Genomic DNA, 25,379 nt, shown 5'->3' with positions numbered 1-25,379 from the left:
GTATTTGGCTACAGAGATACATATTCGTACTAATTTATACCAAAAATAAAGGTGTGACTCACTTACGCATGAATTTGGTGTATATTGGTGCGTCCAAAAATATACTTTCAAATTTATAAACGACTATTTTGAATTTACATAGGATGGCTCCTCACCACTAAGGGTGAGAGAAATAATCCCTATGTTTTAATTCAATAATTACAACATCTTCCTTTCATATAACTAGTCCATCCAATTATCTTAGAATTGGAGTTGAGTAATTTTAGTAACATAAAATCAAGAGAAAAGAAAATAATAGTCTAGTGATAAAAAATAAAAAGAATATTAAAATCAATTTAAAAAGTATGTGAAAAATAAACAAAAATTGTCAAGAATGGGATTTGAACCCATGCCCTTTCGAACCAGTACCTGAAACTGGCGCCTTAGACCAACTCGGCCATCTTGACTTATATTACTTTAATTAACATCAACTGTATAATTAAGATCATAAAATAATTGTATACTACCTAAATTCTCATTCTCTTTCTAATTAATTACACATCAAAAAGTACATATCTACAATTTAAGAAAGTTATATGTTATGCCAAATACCAAAATGCCCCTCTTGCTCCTCTATTGCGTCACATGGATGGCCTCTCCATCCAACTTCCCTTTCTTTCTTACATTTTCCTCTTATGCTTTATTTCCAATTCACAATTAAATATCTAATAAAATACATTTTTATTTTCAATATATAATAATATTTTGATTGTTCACATTTTATAACTTCTTATTTCTATCTCTCTTTTTACGATCTCTCTTTTCCTCCATCCACTCTTCTTTCTCTCTCCTCTCTCTTTGCTTAGTGACCTTTCTCTTTCTCTTTTATCTCAACTTTATCTCTTCTTTCTTCCCTAACGTATTGCTTTTAAACTTAAAGATTCAATCTTTATGGTTTACTCCATATCAAACATGGTTTTTCAAAAAATATTTTCTTCAAATCTCTCCCTCTCTTTTTTTTGGCTTATCACCACCGGTTTAGTCCGGTTCGGGGTTAGTTCTGGCATCAAGTGGTTCCAGCCCCCTCCCAATCGCAGTTGCGGGAGATCGAACCATGGTTCTCCCTACCAAGTCTAGCGCCAATCACCACTAGACCAACTAACGATTGGTTCCTTCTCTTTTTAAGTTCTATATTTTCCATTCACTTTTATGATTTTTAAGTTATGTATCTTTTCTGTTTTGTGTTCTTACTTTGAAGATTCAATTATTATATTTATTATTTTTTTGACATAGTTATTTTGTTGCATTTCATTAATATTTTTTGTGCTAATTTTTGCAGATTTGGACTATAATGAGATGAAACAAAAATTTCATATATGAAATTAGACCATGTAAAATTGAAGGAAAGTGGGTTGTTACTATGTGCTAATTTTTCTGATTCTGTTTCGTGTTTGTGTTAATGTGAATAGATAGAAGGAAGGTGAGTTGTTACTATGTATTTGAATAATATGTTTCTGATTTTTTGGTTTTTTACTGTTCCTCTGGTTGTGAAACTTAGGATCTCTAAGCTTCACCATTACCGACAATCAGGCATGTCAAACAATGTTGTATACATTTTTTCTGGTTCACTTTGAACAACAAATTTTGAAACATATTTTTTCTTTCAGGTATAATAAATAATGTTCAGAAGCTATGAAGGGGAGATTTTAAATTTGATACCTGTGATGAAATCTGGGTTGAGATTTTTTTCGTGAATGTTTTGATTTTTTTCATAGATTTTTTGTTTTACCATCATGATGGTTTATTATATATATTTTGATTAATTTCTCCCTTTTGAGAAATGATATTCAATCAAATAGTATTATATATTTTTGTTGAGTTTTTAAATTTATATGGTAAATACTGGTACATGAAAATTTCTCATTTCTTTGAGATGTGGATTTTGATCTTAATATAAATAAGCAAGATATTTAAAATGATTTGATAGTTTTCAATAAATAAAAAATGATTTGGTATTGCTACTAATCTTAAGCTTTGATTAAGATTGTCAAAATATTTTTAAATAATATTTTATCTGCCTTTTTCATATCGGTTGCATTCTCATTTTTGATGTCACACATTGATTGTACTTTCAAAAAGTTAATATAAATTTTTCATTAGTTTTCAACCGAAAACTCTGCCCAATGATTTGTACCAATCAAATCAATCTTCACATTGACAATTCATACACCAACTTTAACTATACGTTGTCAACTCATTCACCTATATATGTATAATATATTATTAAAATATTTTATCTCAATTTTCTCTTTCTTCATAAATTTAAAATTCAAATAATATTCCTCTACTCTTAATGAATTAATATATCTTCCTATCTTTTGTTCTTATTTTCAAATATTATTTTCTTTTTTATATTCATAAGATTTCTCTTTAATTTTTCTCATACTCTTTTCATTCATAATTTTTTTAACTTCTATTTTTTATTACATTTTTTAGCTTCTATTATTCACATATTTTATAACAAAATTGTATTTTATATTAAAAAATGTTATTGATCTAAATGTTTTTACGAGTGCCAGACATTTTTCTATCTATTTAATTATTATTTTTTCACGGATACCAGACATTTTTCTATACATTCAATTATCATTTTTTCATAGGTACCAGCTATTTTTCTATACATTCAATTATTATTTTTCACAGGTATCCGACATTTTTCTATTAAAAAATATGCATCTGAAACAAATGCGCGTCCCGTACCAGAACCCGTGCAAACGCACAGGTTTGTTACTTAGTTCATATTTGACAAATAGACAAATTAATCACACTTCATAAGTCTACCCAATGCTTACACGTGGCTCCAAAACTCATTCTCCTCACTTCAACTTAACATTTCATTCCTTTTAGGAAACCAAACACTTCACCACTCTCTCTTCTTCACTCTTTCCTTCACCATTCTTCTACTTTGACAAACTCAGTTTCACCTTTGTCTCCTTACTTTCCTTTTACTTAAACATCAACAAATATGAGGGAAAATCCAAATGAACTGCTGCAACCGTTACCTTAACAATTCCATTGCCATCACGACTTGACTCTTTTTGTGCCTCCCACTTTTTCAATTCTTTCTCTTCAACATGACAAAACTTTTGTCAAGGTATGGTGATCCCATTTTAATTAATTTCGGTTTGCATGTTGTTTGTTGTTTGATTTCAAGTGTTTTGATTTTTGAGGACTCTGTTGTGAAAAAAGAGGTTTAACGTGTTGAGGATTCTTTTGTATCTAAAAATTTGTTAACATTTTTGCATCATTATTATGATTTACATGTATTTGTTTGTTTCAGTTCAACTATTGATGATCCTTTTGTACCAACAATTTGTTTACATTTTTTCTCACTTGAATTTTGTATGTTTAGGATTCACTTCTGGAAAAAAACGTTGGCAGTTTTGGTCACTTGGATTTTAACTATTGAGGATACAACTCTGATAGAAAATTTGTACATTTTTTGTCTCTTCCATTATGAATATTGAAGATTCTTTTGTGAAATATATATTTTTATGCTTGACTAACTTGCATTTGAAATGAACCTTATACCCATTTTTTTTGTGAAAATAACAATTCTAGGGTTGGCTAAGTAAAATTTTATGCTTGACTAACTTTTATTTGGAATGAACCTTATACCAATTTTTTTTGTGTGAAAATAATAATTTTAGGGTTGGCTAAGTAAAATTTTGAATGTGGTGTGTATTTCATTGTGTTTTTTCTACCTTTAATTGCTTTGGTTAAAGTATTTTCATTACTACTCTTTCACATTTTACATTTCATGGTTTAAGATTAATTTTCAAAATTCATTCTTTTGTATACTTTAAGTCAATTGAGATTTTGAACTCTTTTTTTACATAGATTTTCAACTCTTAACAAACCTTGCATTTTGAATGGACCGCATTACAAAGATTACGAGGCAACTTCTCACTTTTTGTATCATAAGTTGTTTCATATTTGCAAGAAGATAAATAGAGAAACATGTGAGTTCAATAAAATTGTATCAAACTCTAGTGAGACAATATCCTTCCTTGAAATTGAAAATCAAAACCTTATGGAAGAAGTGGAAACTCTTAGAAAAATACAAAGTGTTCCAACTCAAGTCTCTTCCCCTTCCCATGAAGTTTTAGTTGAATCAGACAAGTGCAATCAATGCGATATTTTGAAAATGAAAATAGAGATTTACAAAACACGCTTGAAACATTCACTAAATGAAGAGATAACTTGAATCTCCTTCTTGAAAATAAAATAGAATCATACAATAAGACCAATTTAGGTTATGAACCTGCTAGTAATGTTAAGAAATTTGATAAAAGTATCCATGATCATAAACTCCCAAGTGCAAAACTCTTAAATGCAACTACTGCAATAGAAACAACCACATTTCTCCATTTTTCTCTTTATCATGAAGATTCATGAAAGTAAATATGTCCATCCTCCCTCATACTTTTATAAAAAACATCACAAACATAAAATGTAAAGCATTTCTACTACATATTTCTACAAATATTATTTTCATAAAAAATCCAATGGAAATACTTGTCAAACTAACATTAAAGGATCCAAAATGACCTGGGTACTTAAAGTTGATCTATAGAAGAGCTAGCTAGGACGATGCTCAATGAGACTAGCCTTCCTAAATACATTTGGACCAATGCTGTAAGCACTGTTTTCTATGTAATGAATTATGTCTTGATAATGCCAATTCTAAAGTTAACACCCTATGAGTTGTATAAAGGAATGAAGCCTAATATCTTTCATTTAAATGTCTTTGGATGCAAATGTTTTTCCTCAATAACGAGAACGATATTCTTGGGAAATTTGACGGTAAAACTAACAAAGGCTTATTTTTAGGATATTCCACTTCTAGATAGGCTTATAAAGTTTTTATCAAAAGAGTCATAACAATAGAAAAAGTCACTTCAGATTACCTTTGGTGAGTCTAACCCCTTGTATGTAGAGGTAGGTGTTGTTGACTTCACGTTACTTATGATGGTCAAGGTGAAGATAAAGATCAAAGTGAAGAGGAAGGCCACAACATAAATGTAGAGATTTAAGATGAAAAGTCAACTTAGAAAGTCAAAGTCTATCCAAAGAATGGAGGACCACTAAGGACCATCCAATTTAAAATGATATTAGAGATATTTCTAAGGGAGATACAACACTACACTTTGTTAGCAAGGTATGTAATAATATGGCCTTTGTTTCCTAAATTTAGTCAAAAGGAATATGATGAGGCCCCCATTAACAAAAAATAGTTTCTTTTTATGAAAGAAAAGTTAAGTCAACTTGAAACAACAATATTGGCAACTTGTTTCCAAAGTTTCAACTAATAAAGTGATTGGGATCTGTCGAGTCTTTCACATGAAGCTTGATAAAAATGGAAAAGTTTTGAAAAACAAAGAAAGACTTATTGCTAAAGGATACATTCAATATGAGGGTATATATTTTGATGATACCTATGCTCTTGTATCTCGATTACATGCCATAAGGATACTTCTACCTTATTCCTGCATTATGTATTTTAAACTCTTCCAAATGTATCTAAAGAGCGTATTCTTGAACAAGTTACATCCAGGAGGATGTGTTTGTTGATCAACCTCAAAGCTTCATCAACCTAGCCTTTTTGGATCATGTCTTCAAGCTTAAAAAGGTTTTATACGGTCTGAAACAAGCTCATAGTGCATGATATGATTGTCAAAGACTTTTTTGCTTGATAACAAATTTTAGCAAAAACATGTTGGTGACCAAAATGCCCCATATCCATCAAAGATTTTCCATCAGTGTCATGTATCATTCCAAAGAGCTCATATAGAGAAGAAGGAAAGAGACTAGATAGATCAGATATTGATTTACCTTTCTCATAACCACTAGTTGAATATTAATTTCTCCTTTAATGAGAAGGAGGGGATTCAGAAGAATAAGGAATTGCCACATTAGAAATCATCATTAAAGGTCTTTCCCCATCGTCAGAAACTAAGTTTTCCTATAAATATTTGGCCTTAGAGGCCTTCAATAAAACTTGAGCCCGAGATTTATTTCAAGATTTAAACTTGTCTTCAAACACGATGATTTACGCTAGAAGAAACATATACTCCTCATCAAAAGAACAAGAAAGATTTAACATAATACGAGGAAGCCACCAGTTCACCAAACTCACCCAACAAATTCTTCACGCCATCCTAATCTGCAACCAAAACCAAGGACCGCGTGTCCACATATCGGTCACTCATCCTATAAATTTTAGATTTGCGATCATGGAAGGAGATCCGAGCAAAGCCAGTAACATAATGTTTGATAACAACTAAACTTTCTCTCTCCATCTGGGAAATATCTGACAACTTAAAGGAAGTATATGCCTCCCCTCAGTCAAAAATGTCCAGACTCTAACACCAAGAAAACTAAGGATCACATACTACATTCAACCCCCTCTCACAAGTGCATATATTAGAGAAAACCTCAGTCGTGACGAGTTCGACCACCATGTAACAAAATTTTAAATTCTTCATAGGTTTAGTGAAAGATTCAAACAATTTGAAAAATATTTTGAAATAAATTAATACAAAGGGAGAAAATGAACCCTCCGAGCCAATAAAAAAACTTAAAATGAAGACTCTGATGGAAGCTTCCCGGCTCAAATATCAGTACACAAATTGAAAAGCTCTAATAAATGCCTAGTAGTTAGGGTTTAGTTGTGAAGGTGCAATAACCAGGTAACAAAGAACTTCCTGCTCAAAAGTAGTAAATAAAAAGAAAAAAACACATATTTTGAAAAACTACATCCAACATAGGGAAAAAGGATGAGGAAAGTCTTGGCATTTCCTATATGTGAAGAATGAAATGATAATTTTCGAGGCATCAAAAGGATCCCTAATTCAGCAACGACGTCAAATTTCTATGATTCCTCTGATATATAATATATTAAAGGCATCTCCAAATAAGTATTGATAACCAGGTGAAGGAGGTGCATTTGTCCTCATTTAAGATATGATCAAGGGGAGTACTTGATGGAGTAAAACATTGTACTTAGACAAAAAGAGAAAAAAGTAAGATGTGAAAGGAGAAATATTACACACTCACCACTCTCACTAAAGCTATCATCAAACTAATAAAATTCACCCAAAACATTTGCAAATGTGACAAAACTAAAGTGACATCCATGCCTTCAGATGTAACATTGACACTCAAACCACTAATTGAATATATAAGAGATCGAAGTTTCTTTGTCAATTTAAACTAAACGAGCATCACAAAACGCAATAAAGTAACATTATACAAAAAAAAATCGAAATAACATCACACTCAAATGGTAAAATCACATAAATAATATTAGAGAAACAAATGTTTATGCTGTAGTTAATAATAACTAATTACTCAGTGTTCCAAAATGACAAAAAATATGCAAGTGAAGATTGTTTTTTGAAATCAGAATTAGGCAACACTTGTGAAGTGTTGCAGTAGGCAGTTTGTATTTTAAATTCAAAAATAGGAAACACTTCTGAAATGTTGTTGTACGCGAAACAGTACACCATTTGGTAAATGTGTTGCTGTAGGCAAAACAGTGCAACATTTAGTAAAAGTATTGCTGAAAGTGTATGTTTCATCAAGGATCGCAACCTTGTGAAACAACACCACTTTGGCCTATAAATTGAACATTCCAGACTCAGAAAAACATCACAAAAAACGTACATCCTCTTCATCAAAAAATTTCAGACACTCTTCATTACGTTTGAGTTTTCATCGATCTTACACAAACTCGATAAAAAATTCTAAAACAATTTGAGAATGCTTGAAATATTTATAAAAAGTGATTTCGTTTACGATTCTAACTTCGACCCATTTGATTTAAATTCATTTTTCTAATAATTTACGTAGAAGCTACTTATTTAGACGAAAGGAGAAAGAAAACTACAATTCTTTCTAAAAGAAATTTAAACAATGTTCTACATGAATACATAAATTCTAATATGAACCAACATCATATATAATTTAAAGTAAGATTAGTATTTAAAATATATTAACACTTCACCGCTCGAAAAAACTAATGACCTATTAATTTTTTTTATTGAAGAAATCAATAATAGTTTATAAACAACACTCACACGTCTGAATCTACTAAAACACATTTATAATATAATGGATGAATATGTGAGAATTGATACAATTTTCCATAGAAAAAAAGTCCCTAAAAGTGTGGACTTGAGTTGAGGACAACTCGTGTTTGGGTTTTTATTAAATTTGATTTTGGTTCTTGAGAAAAAGAACATGGCATTTAGTATCAGTCCCACAATGTGATCATATTTAGGGAACATTATGGCCCTAGACTAATTCATAGTGAATCGGTGGTTAGCAAACATCTCAAACCTTAAGTTTAATTCAATGGTTGACATGTTGATATTATGAAATTCAATTATGCATCAATCCTTTAATTATTTTAATATTGAATCTTAGCACAATTTCCTTATGCTATTTCTGTTGAAGAGTGAAGATTTCATAGTCAAGGTATCTAACTTCTACTCCAAGAAAATACTTTGTATTGGCTAGGTCTTTCACGTCAAATCTATTTTGCATTGAGCTTTTGAAATTCTCAAAAAATTTCTTATGATTTCCTATGTAGATCTATCATCAACATAAATTAAGGTTGTTCATAACGGGTTACATAATAGAAAATCGGACATTATTATGATATTAGGTTTCGATTTTGTGATAACTCACTTATAATATGATTTTTGAATAAAATTGGCAAGTTTATCGATTGTAGCCATGTAAACTCGTAGTAATATTGAATAATATCATACGTGGCTATGATATTTCTGTTGTGACTGTTTTTCCCAAGGCCCATTAACAAAATATAAAAATAAAATAAAAAACATTTGAAAAACCATTCAACACAATTTTGCCCAAGAAAAAGAATTTTTTTTTTCTTTTGCTTCTTCTCCATTGCAATTTTGCAAAGAACGAGCAACCATTCTTTTCTTTCTATTCAATACAAAGACACGAGATAGAGAGGCCCGACAACGCCTAAGGAGATGGCAGCAACGAGCAAAGCACGATAATAGATACAAATTTTATTACTCGTTTTCCTAAATTACAATATTTCTTTCTTCTTGTTGAAATTATCATTTATTTTTTGTAATATTTCTAATGGTTGTAGAACTTAGTTTTTATTTTCAAATGTAAAACTTAACCATGTAATTGTAGGATGATTTATATAATTTACTATAAGTTTACAAGATAATGGTATATATATATATATATATATATATATATATATATATATATATATATATATATATATATATATATATATATATATATATATATATATATATATATATAAACGAACACCGTCAAGAACAAATTAAAATGATGAGAAAAATTGAGTTTTTTTAACAAATACAAGTAAACCCTTCACTTTAATGAAAGAGAGAAGAGGGAAGAAGAAGAAGAAGAAAATTAGGATTTGTTATAACTGTTTTACTATTCACTTTCTTTATTAGGGTTCAAAAATTACAAGTGAATAGCAACAATCGACACTCTCTCAACAACCTGAGAGAAACAATCTATTTATAGACTATTAAGCTAACTTAAGCAACAAGATAACTTAAGAAATTAGGTTAACAGTCTGGCTCAATTCGATATGCTAACAATCTAGCATACTATGACACCTGCATGCTTGAACGGACTTTGACTACAACATGCAAAACTTTGAATGTTATCGAACCAACCCTTATCGAGACTAGAGTTTGATCAAATTTACCACAAATCTCCACCTTTAAATAAACTCTAAAACATCAAGGGAATAAACTACCTTTCTTCATGAAACTGTATCAACTGCATATAGTGGAAAAACTTGTAACTTGGTAATGTCTCGGTGATCATATCACTAGCATTGTCTTCAGTCGAAACCTTCAGCACTTGGACTTTTTCACACTCGGTTATCTTTGAAAAAATACAGCCTCACCTCAATGTGTTTGGTTCGCTCATGATAGGTTGAATTCTTCGACATGTATATTGCATTTTGGGTGTCACATTTAATAGTGATTGCTCGACCTTGAAGTTTTAGCTCCTTAGTAAAACCATCAAGCCATAATGCTTCTTTCACAGCTTTAGTGAGGGAAATATATTCCCTCCAGTGGTTGATAAGGCAACAACATTCTAAAGTGTCGCTTTCCGACTGGTTGTTGTGCCAAACATAGTGAAAATATATCCAGAAATAGATTTTTTGAAATCCATACAACCTGCATAATCAGATTCGACAAATCCTTCGATTTCTACTTTGCTATCATCACCACATGCTCCACTATAAATCAGGACTCTTCTCAGAGACCCATTTTTGTACCTTAGAATCCCATTTAATGCTTGCTTGTGTGTCTTTCAAGGATTGGACATATACCTGCTTATAAGGCTTACTACATATGCTATGTTTGGCCTAGTATAGACCATAACATACATCAATGAACCTACTATGTTAGCATATGGTATGCTATTCATATATACTCTTTAAACCTCATTACATGGACACTGAGTTATACTGAGCTTGAATTGAGAATTTGCCGGAGTCACAACAGGCTCTGAATTCGACATACCAAACTTATTGAGAATCTTCCACAAGTATGTCTTTTGCGATAAGCATAATCTCGATTGCTTCTATCTCTCCGAATGTCAATCCCAAGGATTCTGGTGGCAGTACCAAGATCCTTCATCTCAAACTCCTGTTCGAGCTCAGCCTTTACCCTCAATGATTCTACGACACTATCGTTGGCTATGAGGATATCATCCACATAAAGTAAAAAAATCACAAATGAACTTCCAAGTCAAAATCTAAAGTAGTTACAATGGTTGAACTAACTTCTAGTAAAACCTATATGTGTCATGAACTTGTCGAATCTCCTATTCCAATGTCGAGGAGATTGTTTCAGGCCATACAAAGACCTATTCAGTTTGCACACATAATGCTCCTTGTCTTTTTCTTCATACCTTTCAAGTTGCTTCATGAGGATTATTTCATCTAGATCACCATACAAGAAAGCAGTCTTCAGGTTCATTTTTTCCAGTTCAAGGTTGAACTTTGCCACCATAAAAACCATCATTCAAATGGATCTGTGCTTCACAACAGAAGAGAACAAATCATTGAAGTTGAATCCTTATTTTTGAGTGAACCCCCTAGCGACCAATCTTGACTTGTATCTCTTCGACATCGCTCATTCGATTCCTTCCTTCACCTTGAAGATCCACTTACAACTGACTAATTTGGTCCTTCTAGGTCTCTTAATCAGCTCTCAAGTGTTGTAATCATTAAGAGATTTCATCTCATCATCCATGGCTCTGAGCCATTTAGTCTTGTCTAAAATCCTCATAACTTCCTCATAGTCTCTAGGTTTTTCTTCTAGAACCTTGCTTGCAGAGATTAAGGCATATGCTACGAGGTCTGCATAACCAAGTCTCTGAGATGGCTTAATGACTCTTTTCGACCTGTACTGTGTCAGCAAGTAGTTATTGATAATTTCCTTAGTATCTTTAGCATCTTACTCTTCTTCCTCGACATCATCTAGGTCATGCAATTCAGCATCAACATGCTCCACCTCGACAGGAAACTCCTCATGTTCAAGATCCTCTTCAGATATATTTGTACCTCGATCAATGTCATGAGTTTTCTTGAAAGCCCTCTTAGCTTCATTGAAAACTAAATTTGTACTTTTTATACACCTCCTGTGACATTGCTCTAGGCACCACAACCTATAAACTTTGACTCCTTCAAGGTATCCAAGGAACATGCATCTCAGAGCTCTAAGTTTGACCTTATCTTGCCTAATGTGAGCATATGCTACACAACCAAATACTCTAAGTTTGTCAAGGTCAGGTGGATGACCAGACCAAACTTCTTCAGGTGTCTTCATCCCAAAGCAGTCGAGGGACACCTATTTATCAAGTAAGCTGTAATCATGACTGCCTCAGGTTAAAAGTCCTCTTTAATCCCGCACTAACCAACATGCACCTTACTTTCCAGAATGGTTCAATTAAATCTTTCAGCTTAACCATTTTATTGGGGAGTACCTGCAGTAGTTTTGTACCTTGCAATACCAAACACGACACAATAGCGGTTGAACGCTTCATTGAAAACTTCAAGACCATTGAAAGTCCTCAACCTCTTGACTTTTCTGCACATTTGGTTTTTGACCACAGTATTCCAACTTTTGAAATTTTCAAAATTTTCATCCTTAGCTTTTTAAATGAATACCCATAATTTTCATGAGTAATCATCAACTATGAATACAAAATATCTTGCACCTGAGTGTGAGGGATTCCTTATAGACCCCTAAAGATCAACATGGATATAGTCAATGAATCTATGTGTTCTTTATTTACCTTTATTAAACTTCACCATATAGGATTCACTGAATACACGAGGTTCACAAAACTCTAGTTTTTTGACCTTGTCACCACATAGCAGATTTTGCTTTCCCAATTCAACCAGACCCCTTTCACTAACAGGGCCAAGTCCCATGTTCCATAACTTATTCCTTGACATGGGTTTTGCGGTTGCTACATCTGCTGAACCACTTACAACCTCAACCTCAAGTGTATATAAGCCCTGCCTCTTGATGCCTCTTAAGACTTCCTTCGACCCCTTTATTACCCTTAGAATAATTTGATCTCATTTGAAAACATCTCCTTTCTTGTCGAATTCACCAAGAGAAGTCAAATTTCTCTTAAGCTCAGGTACATACCTGACACCTAACAACAACTTTATTGACTCATCATGAAGCTTGAATCTGACATATCCAATTCTTGTAATTATGCAGGCTTTGTTGTTTCCCAATAACACTGATCCACCATCTTGATCACATAATTCCTCAAACACATCTTTGTTTAGAGTCATATGCCAAGTTCAACCTGAATCCATAATCCATTCCTTGCTAGAATTTCCGCTAGCGACCACATAAACATCAGATGATTCATAATCATCTTGAACAATGGCTGCATTGCCATTGTCCTTGCCATCGCTATAACTCTTCAACCTATTAGGACACACTTTTCTCGTATGACCTTACTTCTTACAATGGTATAACTTAATAACAATAGCATCACCACCATAAGACTTTGTGGACCTTTACCCTTCTTCTTCTCAAATTTACCATCCTTCTTCGTGAATTTTTAATAAGTTCCAAAATGTAGTTATTTTGTGTATGTAAATAGTGACACTTATCGATACTTTATGTTAATATCGTTTGAATAATTCCCTGTTGTGTGTATATTTGTATCGTTTGTGTTTTAATACGTTTTTATTTAAATATAGACCGTTTAATAGTTTTGTTATCTTTTTGTAGGTATTTTTGCGTTTTCGGAGTCTCGAGGAATAAAGTGTCGAAGACACGACTGCGGACGCGTTTTGAAGAAATAAAGATGTTGTTCTGGTGTAGCTCCCATCGCGCGCTGGAGGGCGCGTCGCGCGGTGAAGGAGAAAAAGAAATATTCTAGGCAGAAGCTTGGGCGCGTCGCACGCTAGTAGGGCGCGTCGTGCGCTCTAGGGCGGTTTAGTACATAAGTTTTATAGGGCGCGTCGCGCGCTCTGCAATATCAGATTGGTATAAATATTTTTGAATAGAATTTTTTAGGGTTTGATCACCCATTTCCCCCTTGGAGTGGCTCTGATCCATTTTTGATAGTTTAGAGGCTTAGGAAACACCATTGGATGCTACATCATGTGGATTGACTATGAATTTGTCTCGATTTCATTGTGACGGTGAGAGTTTCCGATTCATTTTCGTTCTTCCCTATGTTTCATTCCAATGGTAGGTTTTGTATGTATATTTCTACTCTTATTGTATGTACATTTGTCGATCTTGGGATCGTTTATATATTTGATTTACAAATCGTCATTGTTGTTGTTCTTGATCTTTTTGCTTAAATGCTCTGGATTTGTGTTGTTTTAGAAATAGACATCATATATCTCGATTAGGAATGATAACTGTTAGTTGCTAGATTTCAGAAATGGATTTAGGGCTAATAACCGTAGTGGGTATCGAATTTAATGCCTCTGTGTTGTTTGTGTCGGTTGAGAGATTGCTGATGTGAATAGTATGGTTGAGCTTTCGTCGGTGTTTCAGACATGGACACTGATGTGGTGTCTCGATTGATGCCTGGTGATTTTGATGTACATTGTGAGTGTGTTGCGATAAGATCTTCCGATTTAAGTATTCGACGGGTAGAACGAAATGCAATTCCATAACTATTTCTCTCAGACTATTGAAATTGTTTATTTGCTTTTATTTACTTTTCCCGCATTTACCTTTTCGCACCCAAATCATGAAACTTAGAATGCGAGATAGTCGAACGACAGTTCTTCTCACTAATATCTGTGGACACGATAATTTCCTAGATAAATACTTCCAAAATTTTGTTGCTTGCCGCTTTACCGCTCCAAAAAAATGGCGCCGTTGCCGGGGATTGGTTGAGATTAATCGTATTGCGATGGTTTCCCGTTTTAAGTTTCGTGAATATGTCCACATTGTATATTTTGTGCATAGACGCATACTTGTAAAGTTATACTTGTGTCGTTTTGTTTGGTGAACTTACTAAAGAAGTTGAACTCTGATTAGCTCTTAAATTACATATCTTCACTTTTCAACTTGTTTAGTCAATTTCACCATTCCGTTGTAAATTGGTGTTTTTACACATACTTGTATATACTTTTGCTTTCGATTCGTTTGTTAAATGTTTGGGCATGACGTTTTCTTTAGGTGGCGTTTAAGGAGAAAGCATTGGTGTACCGCGAGGAAGTTTCTTACCATTCGCGAAACAATAAAAGGCGTCGAGCTAACGACGTTAAACGAGCGCTTCTTGGGAGGCACCCCAACGGTTTTATTTTTCTGTTTTTCTGTAAATGATTTTGTAGGTGATAAGTGGAGACCGCATTGGAAATTCTGGTCTTTTTAGACTGGTGTGGTTTTTCTGGTGTAGCGTGCGTGGCGCGCTATAGGGCGCGTCGAGCGCTGCGTTGCTTTTGGCCATTGACCTCTTTTTAATGGGTCACTCGACTCGCCTTTTTCCCACTTACACCAAGGCTTTATAGTATAGTATTTTATAGTTTTATTTTTTTAATTCTTATGTTTGTGTTTAAATTCAAATTTTGGCCCGTTAGCTTGTGGTCGCATTTGGTAATTCTCCGATTTTGATTGTTTCAACATGCCGGTTGTGCGGTAATGATTGATCGAGTTTGTACATAGCAAGGTACTCATTTATCTCTTTCTATAGCATAGCATGTTTAGGAGACTTTTCATTTGTACAATTTTCATATTACTCATTCTTTTTGCATAACTTGCTCATGACTTGAATCACAATTAGTTTCCCTTTTTTACCATAAATGTGAGGTGGCTTTCCATTGTATATATATATGCGAGAGACCGACAATTCTTGTTTTAACTGGATATTATTATGTTTAATCTTTCGTTTGTATTGATTTTGTGAATGCACGAAAGTGATCAAGGCACTTGTTTGATTTTGAGCACAACTACCATAGCTAAATGTCAATTTACCTTGTGAGTGTGTGACCATTCGTAACCCTTTTGAGCCTTTTTGTCAGTATCCATATTGTTTTTGCTTAACGCTTGTCTATGAACGTTTGGTTTTCATTTGTGTATGGATGTTTGATTCTTTGTTTTCTTGACCTTCACCTATGATGTTTGGTTGAATTTTTACCTTGCATTAGAAAGTAGGGAGTATTCACTTTATGTTATAGTTGTATTCAAGTTGGGGAGAAGATGTTTTCCCATTTATATTGTGGTTGATATGAGGTTGTGTAAAGAGAAAAAGAAAAAGAAGTGAGAAAGAAAGAATAGAAAAAAAGAAAGAAAAAAGAGAAAAACTTTGCAAAAGAAAATAACAAAAAGAGTCGAATAAGAATGTGCTGATAAGTTTTGTGTTTGGTGTGAAACTTGTGATGAAGAAGAAGAGTTGGATTGAAATTATATTGTTTGAAACTTTGTGGAAGTAATTGCTTCCTTAGGTTTAGGCAAGTTTTTGTTTCGATTAGCTTTAGGACTTATCACTTATTTGTTAACCGAGCCGCATTACAACCTTTAAAGCCCTTGTGATTCGTGTTGTTGCATTTTCATACTATTTTTGGATGAGTGCATAATTTTGTCTATTGTTTGCAAGTTTTTCGGGTGTGTGTCAAAGTCCTCACCTTTCGGTGTTTTTCATCTACCGATGAATTTTTGCTATGCGTGTGTTATACCCCAAAATTTGCCCACATATTTTTCAAGAAAACTCCAATCTGAAAATTAAGGGTCTCATATAATCATGGATTTTTTATTTCAACAAATATCCTGACATATGAAATACTTAGTTTTTAGAATCTTTCTTATACAGTAATTTGGCCTGCAGTTGAATTTATTCTTACGCAAACGCCAAATACTGTTTATTACTTCACACATGCTATTTATTTATTTACAGATAAATAGTACTGACACAATTGGTACAGAGTTAAATCTTTTTGCAGGCGCAGAATCAGGAAACTCAGACTGTACTGGTAACAAATAGATTATTATTATCTTTTGTTTCCCACTAATTTTTGTACTATATTCCAATATTTGCAAAAATCTTTTCAAATCTCTTTTTCAAAAATCAAATCTCTCCTTTTCCCAACACTATCTACACTTTCTTTCAAAATCTTACTTCCACTCAAATTTTCCTTTTGTACGGAATCACATCATTCCCCAACGTCTCTTTCCTTCTTTCCATTCTATAAATATCTCTCATTTTCTTTCATAAAATCTCACATCAAATTCCAATTCATCTTTCAAATTCCTATCTCATATCTATTTTCTCTTCTTCCCTAACAAGAATGGCAAAGTGGATAGAGACACTGTTTCTTACAGTCATCACCATTGCTACGGTGATCATGACTTTCTTCTGCCTGCACAGTCCTGAGGAGTGTGGACCTGCAATTGTTGCACTCCCAATCATCTACATGTTATTGTTCATAGCATGGGTCATTAATCGTCATTCTTAAAAATTGCCGTATTTCTTATTTCTTAAATGTACCGTTTATTCGTCGTACTGTTCAATATAGTATGTGATATTTGTACTGTCAGTATTAAATGTTGTACTATTTGTCATAATATTGCTTAATTACTAAGATAATATTTTGTGTGTTTTCTGCCAGTCAAATATTCCTATTTCTGTGCATTAAATGATTTTCAGGGTTATTATAGGTAATTTTGCCCGCATACCGTAAATATTAGTTATGTCTGTGTTTTTCTAACAAGTCAGGTAAATAAACTTTCATTTTTCACATAAAACAAAAAAAACAAAAAAAACAAAAAATAAAATTAACTTTGACTGTTGATTTTTCACTCTAACTGCTGCATCAATACCTGGACAGTCAGTTGACAGCCAAACTGCTGGCAGTACAATTCTCAGTGTTTTGTACCATCAATCAAATCAATCTTTCACAATTCAAAATTCCAAGATCTTTTGTGCTAGAAGTCCTCTGAATATCACATGATTAGCAGAGACTCAACACTGCACAAAAATCAGGTACGCTTAACTGTCTCCTACACAAACAGTCCCTAATCAGGGTTTTTTCTTGTTTTACAGGAGCAACAAGTTTTTGAGAGCTCAAATGGATTTCATACACATCCATATATCTCAAAGTACCATCATACAAATTTTCAAACTTCAAATCACTCAGACGCACCGTCAGCAGCTCAAACAGTCAACAGACGACCCGTTTGACCAAAAAAGTCAACAGACAGTCAAAAATGAAATTTTTTGTCAAAGTCCATATTTTGTCAAAGGATTCATCATTTGATCATTGGATGATCATAATTCATCAAGGAAAGATCAAAAATCAACAAAACCCTAAGATTCAAAATTAGGGTTTTTGCCTGAAAAGTCAACTCAACTTTGACTGATCATAACTCTCTCATCCTTCATCCAAAAAATTCAAACCAAAGCTTGTTTTGAAGGAAATTCAATTATCTTTCAAATGCCATTGATCCCATGGTCATTGGATTCACCATTTGAAAAATATGACCAAAGACATTACAGGTCATTTTCAAAGTCAACAAAAAGACACTTTTTTCAAAAGGACACACAAGGAGCTTCAAAAATCATTTTGACATGAGACCAAAGACATTGGTTAGAGGACTCTTTGAGGTTTCCAAAAAGTGCAAGATCTCCTTCATATGACAAAAATTGAAGGATTTACACCTTGTTGAAGTTGGCTAAATTTTGGTAAAATGCATGAAATCAACATTGCTCAAAAATGTGTTTTTTCCAAATGGGGCCAAGTTTTCAGCATTCAAACATCATTTCCATGTTACTATGGGCCTCCCACGACCAAGACTAAGCCCATACCTTTTTTATCCATTTTTTGCATGATTTTATCTTACTTTAAGATTAAAATTAAAAGGAAAATGCATGGATAAATGGTAGCTTACAATTCAAGCATGACTCATCAAAGAACCTTCAATTTTCTGCAGAGGATTGGTGCACAAGGCAAGAGCATTGAATGGAGTCAAGACTTGGTCAAAAATTCAAGGTTTTTAATATTTAAAAACCAAGTTTTCAACAAAGGCAACTAGCTGCAAGTTAGCCTCAATTCTAAGCACACATAGCTTATAAATAAGCTATCTTAGTTCAGCAAAGAAGGGGACACGAATTCAGAAGCATAGCATAGCATATAACACTTGTAATCACTTCAAAAAATTCAAAGAAAAACTCAAATTCGAATTTGTAATTTCAGTCCATTTCAATACAAACTAAGCATTCATATACCTTCCTTAAACATCACTGAAACTATCTCAATCAATTACAAGCCTTGAAGCTCACTGAATCGAGCTACACAGGTCAAAATTTGTTCAAACTAAAATCAATTCGTATCTGGTTATTCACACATGTTTAACAAGATGTAGACATACTATTGAGTTTGGTTTGAGGTGTAGATCATTTCTGGAAACTTAATTGAAGTTTGGACACGTATAAACGAAACTACCATTTTAGGGTTCATAGCTTCAAATTTAGGGCTTTCCAAATTAGGCAAAATTAGAAGTTCTAAATAGCACCATTAGATTCGTATGGACAAAACGAATTGAATGGTACCATCGCGCTAAATGTATGTGTGCGTTTGACCCTATTCGCTATTTTGCAGGTTTAGTAAGTAACCAATTACAGCGCTTTTGGTAAGAAAGCGCTATTAAAAGTCTTGTCTGAAGGTTGAAGACGAAGACGTGTCCCCCCCTATTGGTTCTGACGCGCGCGCTTTTTTGAATGTAACCCTTGGTTTCAGTGTTTTGCAGGCGTGTCATAAGTGATGTTCCCTCACCATCTGGACCATCTGATCTCATTTATGACTCATCCAACGCTCCAGATCACGCATGCACACCATGCTCCCTCACAAACAACCACACAGGATCAGTATCCTTTATTTCTATTTTATTTTCTATTTTTATTTTAATTTCTTTGTTAAATTAATTAAAAATAGTTTTAAAAATCCAAAAAATACACAAAAAATATTTTTAGACTTCTAAAATAATATATTATTTTCTGAAATAAAAATATTTTATTTTCTTCAAAAAATTAATATTTTGCATAATTAATTAGTATATATTTATATATTTGCTTTTTAATTATTCTAACCAATCAAAAAATCATAAAAAAAATTGTTCTTTGTGATAAATATTGTTTATATATTATAAGCTAATTTTGTACATATTTTGAATAATTTTCTTTTTAAGTTTTAATTATTTGTATAATTATTTGCATAATTATGTTTTAATTAACTTAAATCAATTTCAAATCAATTTCCAAAAATTCCAAAAAAATTAGTTTTGTTTTAAAATTAATTGACAAATATTTTGTACATATTTTAAACTTAATTTCTAGGTTTGAATCTATTTTCATCTTTTTTCTTCATTTTAATTTAATTAATCATGCATTAATTATAATTAAAACCAATCATAAAAAGTTCAAAAACATGCCTTTTATTTTTCTTGCAATTTAAATTCCTAGATAAATGTATAGGATGTCAAATTCATGTAAATAGGCTAGTTTACATTTCCTGCAAAATCGATGTAATAGCGTAGATTTACTTTCCGCACTTTACATTTCCGCATTTTACTTTCCAGCATACATATAAACTGCGTGTATGTCAAAGATAAAATTGAACCGTTAGATCACTAACTTCAAAGATAAATATCTGAATCCAATCACAATCACACTTGCACCTCTTCAGGTAATCCTTTTCATTCTTTTCAAAATCAAAGTCAAAATTCTACTATTTTGAGTACAAAATCGAACCTTGCGTTTATATCCGGTGAAAGGATAGATTTTTAAAGGAAATAGGATAAAGACCTTACAACTCAGGGTAGACCTCCTAGTTTGCTTGCTCAAATCAAAACAAACAAATTCTCATACACTGTTGTTTTTCAAAACAAAACTTTCAAAAAAGACAATACTTTGTATACATCCAAACACGGATCATTACAAAGTTAACGTTCTTTTCAAAACATCTTTCGAAAGATAAACAAGCATTTTGTATACATCCACACACGGATCATTACAAAATTCAATTTACAAAAGTATTTGAAACCACATATGAGCATTCTAAAGCAATTGAAAAGTGATCGAAAAACAAGTGAGCTAAGCAAACTTAAGAGCCCATGGATAACCATGGATACAAAGGGTGCTAACACCTTCCCTTTGTATAACCTACCCCCTTACCCAGAATTTCTTAAAGGTCTTTTTTCTGTTTCTTTTATAAACCTTTCCTTAATTGGATAAAATAAAAGGTCGGTGGCGACTCTGTGAATTTTCAAAAAATGCGAAAGCATTAGGCGACAAAAAAGAGTCAGTTCACGTATCTCTACAGATCAGAGGTATGGCCCGGTATTAAAAAAAATCGGAGGTCCACAGCGTGATTCGTGATTGAGCTTGTTTTGTTTTAGAATGTTTTGTATGATTTTTGTACTTAGGATTCGTTTCGTTTTCATGTTGTCGTTGTAGGATTGTGGTAAGTATTTACTTTGTTCGTACGTTTTTGTTTGAACCGTACAATTGTTTCGTTTTTCCAAATCTTGTTGATTCATGATTTTTAGGATTCTTACTTTTGCAATTTGAGTGTTTGGCCTTGTTTGAGGACAAACAAATTCAAGTTTGGGAGAGTTTGATAAGTGCCAAAATGTAGTTATTTTGTGTATGTAAATAGTGGCACTTATCGATACTTTTTGTTAATATCGTTTGAATAATTCCCCGTTTTGTGTATATTTGTATCGTTTGTGTTTTAATACGTTTTTTATGTAAATATATACCGTTTAATAGTTTTTTTCTTTTTGCAGGTGTTTTTGCATTTTCGGAGCCTCGAGGAATAAAGTGTCGAAGACACGGCTGCATACACGTTTTGAAGAAATAAAGCTGTTGTTCTGGTGTAGCTCGCGTCGCGCGCTGAAGAAGAAAAAGAAATATTTTAGGCAGAAGCTTGGGCGCGTCGTGCACTAGTAGGGCGCATCGCGCGCTGTAGGGCGGTTAAGTACATAAGTGAGAGGGCGCGTGCTGCGCTATTAGGGCGCGTCGCGCGCTCTGCGATATCAGTTTTGTATAAATAGTTTTGAATAGAATTTTTTAGGGTTTGATCACCCATTTCCCCCTTGGAGTGGCTCTGATCCATTTTTGATAGTTTAGAGGCTCAGGAAACACCATTGGATGCTACATCATGTGGATTGACTATGGATTTGTCTCGATTTCATTGTGACGGTGAGAGTTTCCGGTTCATTTTCTTTCTTCCCTATGTTTCATTCTAATGGTGGGTTTTGTATGTATATTTCTACTCTTATTGTATGTACATTTGTCGATCTTGGGATCGTTTATATATTTGATTTATAAATCATCATTGTTGTTGTTCTTGATCTTTTTGCTTAAATGCTCTGGATTTGTGTTGTTTTAGAAATAGACATCATAGATCTCGATTAGGAATGATAACTGTTAGTTGCTAGATTTCAGAAATGGATTTAGGGCTAATAACCGTAATAGGTATCGAATTTAATGCCTCTGTGTTGTTTATGTCAGTTGAGAGATCGCTGATGTGAATAGTACAATTGAGCTTTCGTCGGTGTTTCAGACATGGACACTGATGTGGCGTCTCGATTGATGCCTAGTGATTTTGATGCGCATTGTGAGTGTGTTGCAATAAGATCTTCCGATTTAAGTATTCGACGGGTAGAACGAAATGCAATTCCATAACTATTTCTCTTAGACTATTGAAATTGTTTATTTGCTTTTATTTACTTTTCCCGCATTTACCTTTTCGCACCCAAATCATGAAACTTAGAACGCGAGATAGTCGAACGTCAGTTCTTCTCACTAATCTCTGTGGACACGATAATTTCCCGGATAAATACTTCTAAAACTTTTGTTGCTTGCCGCTTTACCGCTCTAACAATTTTCCTTTTAAGAACAATCCTTCACCAACAGACGATGGCTTGTGCTCCTTTCTTTTGTTCAAATCTTTCAAGTACGAGGCTTGTGTATCCTATAAGATTAGAAGTTAATTTGAATAAAATTCTTATTAGGAATACCATGGTCAAGACAAAAAGTAACACACATGCCTTATACATGATGGTTAGGAGAGACCAAAGAATGACCCAATATCTTCCATGCCATTTCAGAATTAAATGCTAGAGATTCTCAACAATACACAACCCTAGGGCATTTCTTAATTTTTCAAAATGAGTAGCGTCTAATGCCTTGGTAAGCATGTTAGCAAGTTAGTTTTCTGTTGATGCATCATCTAGGGTAACAATATTGTACATATTGTTCATCACCTCATTGACGCCTTAAAGTCCAAGGCTTGCTCGCAGTAATTGGAAACCAAGTAAGACATTTTGTTGTGCACGTGGAGGAAGAATCTGGGGTCCATGTGGAGAAATTTGGATAGATCCAGCTACTTGATGTGTTTGAACCAGATCTAGATGTAGCGAAATCTCTACTTCTGAATTTGTGACCCTTTGCTGAGAAGGTGTAAGCAGAGCTGGTTGAATGATGGCTGCTTAAGCAGCAATAACAAATTCACGTGCAACGACGAACCAAGTAGCTTTGGGTCTAGCAATCACTTGGAATCTTAAGAACTCAAAGATATAATGAATCAAGGAATTGAAGATGAAATGATACTTCAATTGGATTAAATGCGATGGATCTCGCATTTGATTTAGAGTGTTCTTGATTCGGTGACATGAGAACTGACGAATTGGAGAATGAACGTGAAATCACAAAAATTGTAGGAATCTGAAGTCGATTCTCACGAGCGGCGCTAGTTTTCAGTTCAAGAACCAGAAGTAGAGTGAAGATCATAAGTGATATGGTGGATTTGAGTTTCTGGTTCGATGGAGATGGAATGATTTGCAATGTTAGCACTCCAACGTTCAAGTCAGTATGTGAGGAAAAAAAGTAAATTGAAATTGTTTGAAACTTGTTACCGGAATTTGTTCCGTCATTATATATAACAGAGAGGAAATAGCGAGCTCACTATTTGTTAGGAGTGAATGACAGAGAGTCGTTGCATGCACTTGCAATTGAAATTTTTGTTAGCGTCATGAGGAGATTTCTTGTATACTAAGAATATATTAGAATAATTACTATACCTTCAGAGTGGTTGGTCGAGGTTGATATGACCCACCCGGAACATATAAAAAATTCTCAAAAACAAGTCTTGTTGCCATACCTATGGTATTAATTTCTTTCTCACACCTATCTTAATAATTATTACTTTTCCACTTTAAGTAAGTAAAGTATACATACCCCATGATGTGAATTTATAATGTCTCACCATTTATATAAACTTTTAACATCCCGTGTAAATTCTTGTACCATAATATGGACATAAACATCTTTCGACATAGTTCTATTCACTCCTTGTTTTCAACTTCCCAACAGTATTAGCTTTGGAACTTTGAGACATATTTTTATAAACAAAAAAAAAAAAAAAACAACACTTGTCTTCTTTCTTACTATACTGCCAAATAATCCGTGAACTATTTTTATCAGTATTCAACAATATATATATATATATATATATATATATATATATATATATATATATATATATATCAATGTAATATTTGTGAAGATATTTGTCTTCCAAAAACTATATTTAAATTAGTACAATACACCGAAAGTAAGAATTAAATAAAATATTTAAACTTTTCAATATGACTAAGGGTGTGTTTGGATTGGCAAGAAATAAATAAATAAATTTCTGCAAAGTTCACATGCTTTTGTGACACTTTTTCAACTGTCAGGAGTTGTGAGACCATGATAGAGCGAATGTTGCGTTCAAACCAAGTCAACAACCATGGACCAAGCTATATTAAATCTTGGTATATAGGTACCCAACATATCTAAAGGTGATACTGCATCTTCAGAAACTATTGTCTGATGACAAGAGTTTGAACATAGTCACAAATATGAAAAAACCAAAATAAATAAATTGAATAGTGTTTATTTTTTAAAATGAATTTTTTAATTTTTTTAGTTCGAAATAAGGAGTATGTATTTTCTTTTATGTATGTCCAAGTCTCATGTTCATAGTTTTGTGGCCTTGAAAGTATTTTTTATATATCATTCATATTTTTGCATCTTTTTCCTATCTACTTCTTCGCATACTCAACTTATAATAATTACATAATTTTTTTACTAATTGATATCTTCTGAAAAGGAGGAAAGGAAGAAGTTTGCTCCTAATATCACTGAATATGATGTTGAGAAAAACAAGATTATTAAGTTTGTGAAAACAAGATTATTTCTCAAGATATGTAAGAATCTACATTCCTAATATTTTGATTAATGAGGCAAAGACCTTATAAGAGATCTGTAATCTCAAGCTTCTCCATAATTACATGAAGCATTTGTTTTGATGAAGTCAACATATATCAAAAAGATGAGCAAAAGAACTATGATGGCATTTGGATCATTTGCAACTTTTATGAAGATTAGCTTTGTGATTGATCTTCAAATATTTGGTAAAAGCTAAAACTAAAACTTTGTCATTTTAGTGCTAAAAAATATCTCCTTTATCATACATATGCATTACCCTATCAAGAAATACCATTGCCTTTGTTTCCAATCCTTTTCTATATGTTTTTTTTTCCACAATTTAGCTCCAGAGTAACCGGTTACCAGAAACCAAGTAACCGGTTACCTCAACTCTCCAACGTCACTGTTTCCTTGTTTTTGGCAGATTTTAGGTGAAGTAACCGGTTACCTCATCCAAGTAACCGGTTACCTGGGCAATATTTTCAAAATCCATAAGGTAACGTTACATGGTAACCGGTTACCTCATTTCAAGTAATCGGTTACCTCAT

The 25,379-nt window shown here is 33.1% G+C and overlaps 1 non-coding gene across 1 annotated transcript; it reads right to left on the bottom strand.

Moving 5' to 3' along the window:
- Positions 1-365: 365 nt before the first annotated feature.
- Positions 366-446, bottom strand: TRNAL-CAG (transfer RNA leucine (anticodon CAG)). Its single transcript has one exon. It is a non-coding gene; the product is annotated as a tRNA-Leu (tRNA).
- Between the last annotated feature and the right edge of the window lie 24,933 nt (positions 447-25,379).

Source organism: Vicia villosa, linkage group LG6 (genome assembly GCF_029867415.1).
Source record: "Vicia villosa cultivar HV-30 ecotype Madison, WI linkage group LG6, Vvil1.0, whole genome shotgun sequence".
Classification (NCBI taxonomy): Eukaryota; Viridiplantae; Streptophyta; class Magnoliopsida; order Fabales; family Fabaceae; genus Vicia; species Vicia villosa.
The sequence above is the reverse complement of the archived record's forward strand: the minus strand, read 5'-3'. Positions and strand labels throughout refer to the sequence as shown.